Source organism: Balaenoptera borealis, assembly GCF_965194805.1.
Source record: "Balaenoptera borealis genome assembly, chromosome: 16".
In the NCBI taxonomy this organism is placed as follows: domain Eukaryota; kingdom Metazoa; phylum Chordata; class Mammalia; order Artiodactyla; family Balaenopteridae; genus Balaenoptera; species Balaenoptera borealis.
Window position 1 is genome coordinate 27,803,299 of NC_138872.1, and position 9,144 is coordinate 27,812,442.

The following is a 9,144-nucleotide window of genomic DNA, read 5'->3' on the forward strand; positions in this document are numbered from 1 at the left end:
CTTTTGGGCTGTCTTATTTCCCTAACTTCCCCATTTCCAAACTGATTTTGGGATGTGGGGAGTGCTGAATGCCCTCAACTCATTTATTATACCGTAGTCAAAATTTATCCCAAGGTCTGCTTCTGGGAAAACTAATCTAATTCTCTAGTGTCTCATTCTCCTGTTTTGCTCTAAGTATCTGGCTGTTCCTTCTGAGCCTTCTCCTCCTATCTGAGCTCTCTATATTGACACTCCCCAGAATTTATCTATGGCCCCCTTTTATCTCACATTATTCCAATGCTATATGTACTTTATCTATAACTGTAGTTTTAAATACTATCCATAACAATGATTCCACAATTTACATCTAGAGTCCAAACTTGTCTACTGAGTTGCTACAGCTATATCCTACTGCCCTCTGGACATCTGAGGTATATTGTGTCATATACCCCAAAACAAGTACTTGTAACCACCTTTTTCTCTTCCCTCCAAATCGTGTTCTTTCCTCTGTTTACTATTCTATGAATAGCAAGTATCACGAATCTCCCCTATATCGGTTCAGAAATGTACTAATGTACTTGGATTTCTCCATCCTCCGCTTACCTTATATTCAAACAATCGATGTCTTTAGTCTGTTCTCTTCTTTACAAGTCTCACAGCCCTAGTTCCAGCCATCCTCATGTTTCACCTGGCCAAAGCTTCTAACGTGTCTCCCAGATTCTATTCCTCCTTTTCCCTTATCTAATTTCCATGTGAAATCCTAGCTAACTGTCTAAAACATGAAGTAAGTTAACTCACATGATGGTTTGAAATAAATAAAAATGCTTAATAATGGCCAAATTGACTAGGCAATGGCATGATTACTTCAAGCTCATTTTATCTCGTGCCCCTTTGCTCTTTGCACATTATACTTCAGACTCTTCAGCTTTCTCTTTTTTATTTATTTATTTATTTATTTATTATTTATTTTTGGCTGTGTTGGGTCTTCGTTTCTGTGCGAGGGCTTTCTCTAGTTGTGGCAAGCCGGGGCCACTCTTCATCGCTGTGCGTGGGCCTCTCACTATCGCGGCCTCTCTTGCTGCGGAGCACAGGCTCCAGACGCGCAGGCTCAGTAGTTGTGGCTCACGGGCTTAGTCGCTCTGCGGCACGTGGGATCTTCCCAGACCAGGGCTCGAACCCGTGTCTCCTGCACTGGCAGGCAGACTCCCAACCACTGCGCCACCAGGGAAGCCCTTCAGCTTTCTCTTAATACCTTAAAGACACTATGCTGTTTCTCAACACTGGGACTGAGCATTTGATGGTCCTTTCCTGAAATAATCTTTGCCTCCTGTGTATCCTGTTGCCTCCTTTCATCCTTCGTGCCTTGCCGTGGCTTAACTATTAGCTTTACATATGTCTATCCTCTCTGTCTCGTTTTCTTCCTCCTCCTCCTCTTTCCTTCTTCTCCAGTCTTTCTCCTGTCCCCTCCCGTCTCCTTCTCTCTCTCCTCTCCCCACCACCAGCAATTTCCTTGATGGCACATGTCACAGTTTTTAATAAACAGTTTTAGTTTTCTTCTTTGTCTCTCCAAATGGCTTGTGGTATTTGTTGTCATATTACTTTTGATGGCAATAGTAGTAGTTGTCAAACTTTGGAATTAATATTTGTCGTCTTGTGGCTAGAATTTTAAAATTGACTGCTTGTTTAACCCTGCAGCTGGCTGGTTTGTTGAAAGATGCTGGAAGAATGATGTAGGACACTGCAGAAAACGATGTTTACATCTCGAAAGGTACAAACTTCTTTGTAAGAACAAGCTGTCATGCTGCATCCCCCTAAGCAGTGACCATCCACACACTCAGTGGCCAATACGTCCCACATTCGGTGAAGATGTAACTGTTGGATTTGGTACTCACGATGGTTTTCCTTTTTCTCCCATATCTGGGTTGAATGATGAGGTAACAATTAAAACAATTGAGACTGAAGAAACCACAGTAACTGGGACCACTACTTCCGAGAGAGATTCTCCCTAGACTTTGACAACTATTCCTGAGAGCGTTGAGTGTACAACATTTTCTCATGAGCCTGAGACAGCAGATCTATATAATCGTTGGGACTAATATCCAGGGAGCCAAGTCTACAGATGTTATTTCACCGGGGACAGTTCAAGCGAGAATTGGATGGCATAGAGGTGGACATAATGCTACTGCCCAGACAAGAACCGAGAGAGTTACCTCACAATTAGAAATGTATAAAGAGAAGTGTATAGAAGATATAGGGATTCTTTATTTTGGGCATAAATTCGTTCTTTGTTTTCCTCTGATATACTAATATACATGTGCTAATATTTGGCCTCAGGTGATATTTGTGTGTGTATTTTTCCATAATAAACAAACAAACAAACAAATAAATAAATACCACAGTTTGGAGTTGCCTGTATAGTTGAGACTGAAATTTTGATTTTAGTAATACCTGAAACACTACTATCATATATGGAAGAACCTTTGAAGGCACATAAAAAGTTCCAGACAAGTCCTCCCTTTCCTGTCCCTCTGTCCTCACCAACATTTATTGTAAGTGCTGACTTTAAATCCCTGTTTGTATCATGAGGTCAAATTTTGTTTAATACTTCAACCCAAAACAAACCCAGTTTTAGTTAGAAACTACCTCATTCACCACAAACACTGATTTAACTAGATAGAGGTGCACATGGGACTTGCCTTAAGAGCACATCATATTAAATTAAGAGCTACATCACAAATTCTACTTATCTTTCCAATGCTCTTTCCACTCAAAAGTCTACTCAAAACTTCCAACTATGGTGGTCTCATTGCGTGCCACTCCAGATGTTCATTTTGTCCACGAATACTAGTTGTGTGTAGGGGGTCTATGCTTTGTCTGCCTCTGTGCGGGTGAGTGCTGTTTGCACAGCAACTGGCGGATCAGTGACTTTACTCTCTGATATCACAGAAAAGTAGTTATTCACTCTAAGGTTGACTAATTATTAATGTGCTGAGAGCCACAGTCCCAGATGCCTAAATGTCTCAGAATCAAGAAGGCTTATTCTCTAATTCTTTTTATTTTCTTAGGGTCAAGCTGCCAGTGACCCCAGCTGTGGATTTGATATTGGCCATCAGGCCACTAACCTTTAAGTAGACCTCATATTCCAATAGATCGTGGGCCTCTTGTTGGCTGACAAACTATCCTACTTTGCCTGGGACTGAGGGTCTTCCCAGAACATGGGGATTAGAGTGCCAAAACCAAGAAAGTCTTTAGCAAACCTGGACAAGGTGATCGACTTTTTTCTACTGTACCTTGGCCTAAATTGCTCTTCTCCATTTCTTTGTATGGCTGACACCTCGTCACACAGGTCATATGCCAACCCTTCACAGAGGCATTCTTTCACCATAAAGACATCCCTAGGCCACCAGTCTGCCTCAGCCTAGAGTACTCTTTTTCTATACTTTTGTCTTAAATGTCACCTCCTTAGAAATAATCCTTGGCCACAAGACCACTCCTCACACTACTCTGCATTATTTTCTTCCATTCACTTAAATTCTTTGAAATTATTTTGTAGATTTCTTTGCTCTCCTTCTGAATTATTTTATCATTTACTTACATATAGCCTGTCATCACCACTATAATGTACATAGAGTCCTTACACTGTGGTCCTGTTCATGGCTGTGTCCCAAGCTGCTAGACCAGTGCCTTGCGCATGGTGGATGCTCAATAAAAATTTTTGCACTTGTTCATGAAATCATCTCAATCAATATGAGAAGATCTGACAATATAAAGTAGTAATCTTCAAACTGGGATACTGGTTGCAGCATTTTTTTCCAAGATATGCATGTTGATAATTTAAGGGAAATATTTTTTTGACCCTCAAGTTTTTAATATCTTGTGATACTCAGAGCATTCTTAACAGGTTCTTCTTTTCTATCTCCACTTTCTAAATTTCTCTTCTCTCACTCTTGAAAGAAAACTTACCTCACCTCTTCTTTTTCTGACAATCATGGATTGCTCAGAGTGGAAGAACTTCCGGGTGTCAAATCAGTGGTTAATTGGAAGATTGGTGCTGGTATTTAGAAAGGAAGTAATCGTGGGCTTTGGATAACAAAATCCTTTGGAATTTCAAGTGCCTTTCAATTCTTTGTTTACCAAAGTAGTGACAGCAGGGCAAATTAGCTGGTGGGTGATAGATCTTTGTAAATAAACTTTAGTGATAGCTTAATATGGGATTTTTGACATATAGCTTGTAAGGACTTAAAATAACTGTGTTCTCCCTCTCCCTTCCTCTCTCTCTCTCTCTCTCTCTCTCTCTCTCCTTGTATCTACCATGTATCTATCTGCCACCTAATCTTTCAACTTTCACATTTACCTTTTGACATGAATAAGATCTCTCAATGATAACACTCTCAAAAATAAAAACTGGGAAGAAAGTTGATGCCCACTTTGATCTCATCAGTAAAAATAATATTCTTCTATGTATACACAAACTCATTGAGAGAAAGCACTATCAATTTATTAAGAGGATGCATTTATAGTACAACAAAATGTTATTCTTCTTTAATAATTGTTTTTCATATTTCATAATATTGTTCTAATCAATTTTGCTCCAAATATTGCAATAATGACTCAATCTTGAATATACTGTTAAATATTTAGAGCTTTATATTTACACAGGTTTTACAATAAAAAATTACAATATATATTCACATTTTGTTGCAGAGAAATATGACAGAATTATCAATATTAGACTTTCAAACACAGAAATATATTAAAGTCTAATTTTCTGGGTATGGTGGAATAAAAACAAACTGCTGGAATAAAAGATTAAAGAGGAAAAAATGTAATATTTCTAATTGTTAAGGAAACAGTTCTCTTCCTATTTATTAAATGGATAACCTTAATAACAAATTTTATGCATTCAGACTGAATTGAAAAATTAAATTGTAATTTTTATATGTCAATTTTTATAAAACACCAGTAATCATATCATCTTATTATGTTTATGATGAAACGTCTTATGTCTCAATTTAAAATTGTACAATAGAATAGCATTCAGCTATAAAAAAGAATGAAATATTGATCCATGTTACAACATGAATGAACATGAATGAATGAAAGCATTATATAAAGTAAAAGCAGCCACTCACAAAAGATCACATATTGTATGGTCCCATTTATATGAAATACCCAGAAGAGCAAATCTGCAGAGACAGAAAGTAGATTGGTGATTGCCTAGGACTGAGAGGGTTGAGGAGAATGAAAAAACATTGTTAACGTGTAATGGGTTTTTTTGTGGGTGACAGAAATCTAAAATTGGATGTTGTGATGGTTACACAAGTCTTTTAGTAGTTACACTAAGAACCACTGAATTGTATACATTAAAGCATTGAAATTATGGTATGTAAATTACATCCCAATAAAGCTGTTAAAATTAAAATAAAAAATAAAAATAAAATAAAATTGTATTAGAAACAACACACCCTCAAAATTCAAAAATTTCAAAAAAGTTAGGCTTCAAACATTACCTGGTGCAGACTGATGATGATTCTTCCACTACTCTGATCATTATGTTTTTCTAAAGTTCCTGTATATTCCTTTTTCCATGATTATAGGCCTTCTCCATCATGCAGCAAGATGGCTTTTGTTTTCTTTTTGTCATTGCTGTTCAGGAGCCCCTGTAGCTTAATAATCCATCACTTCTGTAAATGGGAATTGACCTCCAAATTGCTGCTAACTTCACATAAAATTTTAGAAACATAATATTTGCATTTGCTTCCTTTTTGTATAGGTTCCAGCTCCAGTCTGAAATACCGCATCTCTTGAGTTATGCTAAGTTAGGTGTGTGATTCGATATGCTAGACATATTTTAAATTTGTATATATCCTCCATTCTGTAGGTTTCTTTTTCATTTTATTGATGGTATCTTTTAAAGTATAAGTTTTAAATTTCCATGAACTTCCATTTTTTGTTGCTTTTGCTTTTGTATCTAAAAAATCATTGCTGAACTCAAGATTATGAAGATTTACTCTTGTGTTTTCTTCTGAGAGTTTTTAGTTTTAACTCTTACATTTAGTTCTTTGATCCATTTTAATTTAACTTTTGTATGATATAACACAGGAGTCTAACTTTGGTCTTTTGCATGTGGTTCTCCAGTTTTCTCAATTCTATTTGTTAAAAAGATTATTCTTTCTTCATTGAATTGTCTTGAAACCCTTATAGAAAATCAATTGACATAAGTATTAAGATTCATTTCTAGACTCTCAATTCTATTCCATTGTTACATATGTCTAGCTATTTTGGAGTGTCCCCATCACCTCTCAGGTTTGATGATTCACCAGACCTAGATAAGTTCATGTGTACAATTTATTATGTTTAAAGGATACAGACTGAAATCAGCAAAGGAAAAAGACATAGAATGTGTCTAGAAGAAACCAGGTATGAGATTCCTAGTGGAGTCACATGGACACAGCTTAATTCTCCCAGCCATGATGTGTGATAATATGTGCACGGTGCTGCCAGCCAAGGAAGCTCACTAGAGCCTTGGTGTCCAAGGTTTTTATTGGGGATCAGTTATGTAGGCATGGAGCATTCACGTGAGTGAAATTAGCTACTCAGTCTTCAAGCCCTGCTTCCAGCATTCAAACTGATACAGCTTAGCCTAAAAGCCCCAGACTTACAAAAACAGGTATTCATTATATATCATATGGTTAACATAAAACATCTGGCATGGCCCAAGTCACAGTTATACAAAGACACTTTCTCAGGCATTGGTTCTTTTACGAACCAATTCTGATGACTTTTGAAATGTGTAGATTTGGGCAATCACAAGTCTGCTGAGTTAGTTTTTTACTTCATAGATCACACCCAAGGCCCTTTGCCTAGGCACTCTTACAGAAAAATGATCCTGGTTGTCTGAGCATCCACATTTAGTATAACATTTATGTAACAAGTATAAAAATAGTATCAAGGCGTATATTCCTAACACTTAGAGAAGCCAGTGTGGGGTAGGGATAAACTTCAAAAACAACCAGTCTACACTATAAACCCATTACATATATTTTCATATTTTTGTACTAATTTATTACTTGATTCCTCCTTGATCTATGACTTTTACCTTATGATAAGTTTGTACAGAACTATTTAGCATAGAAATTAGTCAATGGTTAACTAAATCCAGGTTTTCCTCAGGCTAGTGATATTACATTGGTAATACATTCCCTGGAGGCTTTAACGCAACTTCTCAATATATTTGATTAGCAGTATCGATATTATCTCATGCCTTAATTAATAAGGTAGTTGAATATTATCAACAATGCCAATATTATACCACATCACAGTAGGTCATAATACAATTTTTTTTCATTTCAGAACAAATTAGTAAGAATTGCAGAAATTTTTACTATGCCTTCCCATAGAAATGGTTCTTGCCCATATAAAAGATATTACTATGGACAGATATTGTTCCAATTATTTCATTATTTCTGGGTTCGAAGTTAATCAGGGAGAAAGACTTACTTAATAGTGTTTCTCTGACAATACTCAGACATGATGTGTATTTCAGATGTCAATCTAATTTTATGTCCTTCATTCTTAGAGGCAGATTCAATTAATGCCCAATAGTAAGTTAGGCCCTCAAAAAAATTACACATATTGCCGTATCAGGAGATTTTCATTTTTAATTAAAAATTTTTAAATTAGTGTAGTTAATATGTAATGTTACATTAGTTTTAGGTGTATAGCAAAGTATTAAGTTATTTTTTCCAAATTATATTCTATCATAGGTTATTGCAAGATATTGAATATAATTCCCAGTAGTATAAAGTAAATCTCTGAGCTTACCTACTTTATATACCGTAGTTTGTATCTCTTAATTCTATACTTCTAATTTGTCCCTCCCTCCCTCTCCCCTTTGACAATCATAAGTTTGTTTTCTACGTCTGTGAGTCTGTTTCTGTTTTGTATATAGATTCATTTGTATTATTTTTAGGTTCCACATATAAATGATATTATATAATATTTGTCTTTCTCTAACTTATTTCACTAAGTTTAATATTCTCTAGGTCCATCCATGTTGCTGCAAATGGCATTATTTCATTCTTTTTTATGACTGAGTAATATTCCATTATATACATCTTCTTAAACCAATCATATGTCGATGTGCACTTGGGTTATTTCCATGTCTTGGCTAATGTAAATAGTGCTGCTATGAACATTAGGGTGCACGTATCTTTTCAAATTAGAGTTTTCATTTTTTCCAATATATACCCAAAAGTGGGATTGCTGGGTCATATGGCAGCTCTATTTTTAGGTTTTTAAGGAAACCCCATACTGTTCTCCATAGTGGCTGCACCAGTTTTCATTTCCACCAACAGTATAGGAGGGTTCCCTTTTCTCCACACTCACTCCAGCATTTATTGTTTGTGGATTTTTTAACGAATTTTTTGGCATAAAACTGTTCATAGTATTCTCTTATGATTTTCAGTATTTCTGTGGTATTAGTTTTTATTTTTCTTTCACTTCTTATTTTGTTTATTTGGGTCTTCTCCCTTTTCTTCTTGGTGAGCCTGGCTAGAGGTGTGTCAATTTTGCATATTTTTTCAAAAACCCATGTTGGTTTTATTGATCTTTTCTATTTTTTTATCTCTAATTTATTTATTTCCTCTTTAACTATTATTTCCCTCCTTTTGCTGACTTTAGGCTTTTTCTTTTTCTAATTCTTTTAGGTGGTACGTTAGGTTGTTTATTTGAGATTTTTCTTGTTTCTTGAGGAAGTCCTAGATCACTATGAGTTTCTCTCTTAGAACTGCTTTTGCTGCATCTCATAGATTTTGTATGGTTGTGCTTTTATTGATATTTGTCTCAAGGTACTTTCTGATTTCTTCTTTGATTTTATCATTGACCCACTGTTTTTTAGTAGCATGTTGTTTAGTCTCAGTGTGTTCATTTTTCCCCCATTTTTCTTTCTGTTATTGATTCCAGTTTTATACATTTGTGTTCAGAAAAGATGCTTGAAATAATTTCTATCATCTTAAATTTGTTGAGGCTTGTTTTGTGACCTAGTATGTGGACTATCCTAGAGAATGTTCCATGCACACTTTAAAAGAATGTGTATTCTGTTTTTTTTTTTTTTTTTGGATGTAGTGTCCTTTAGATATCAATTAAGTCCAACTGGTCTATTGT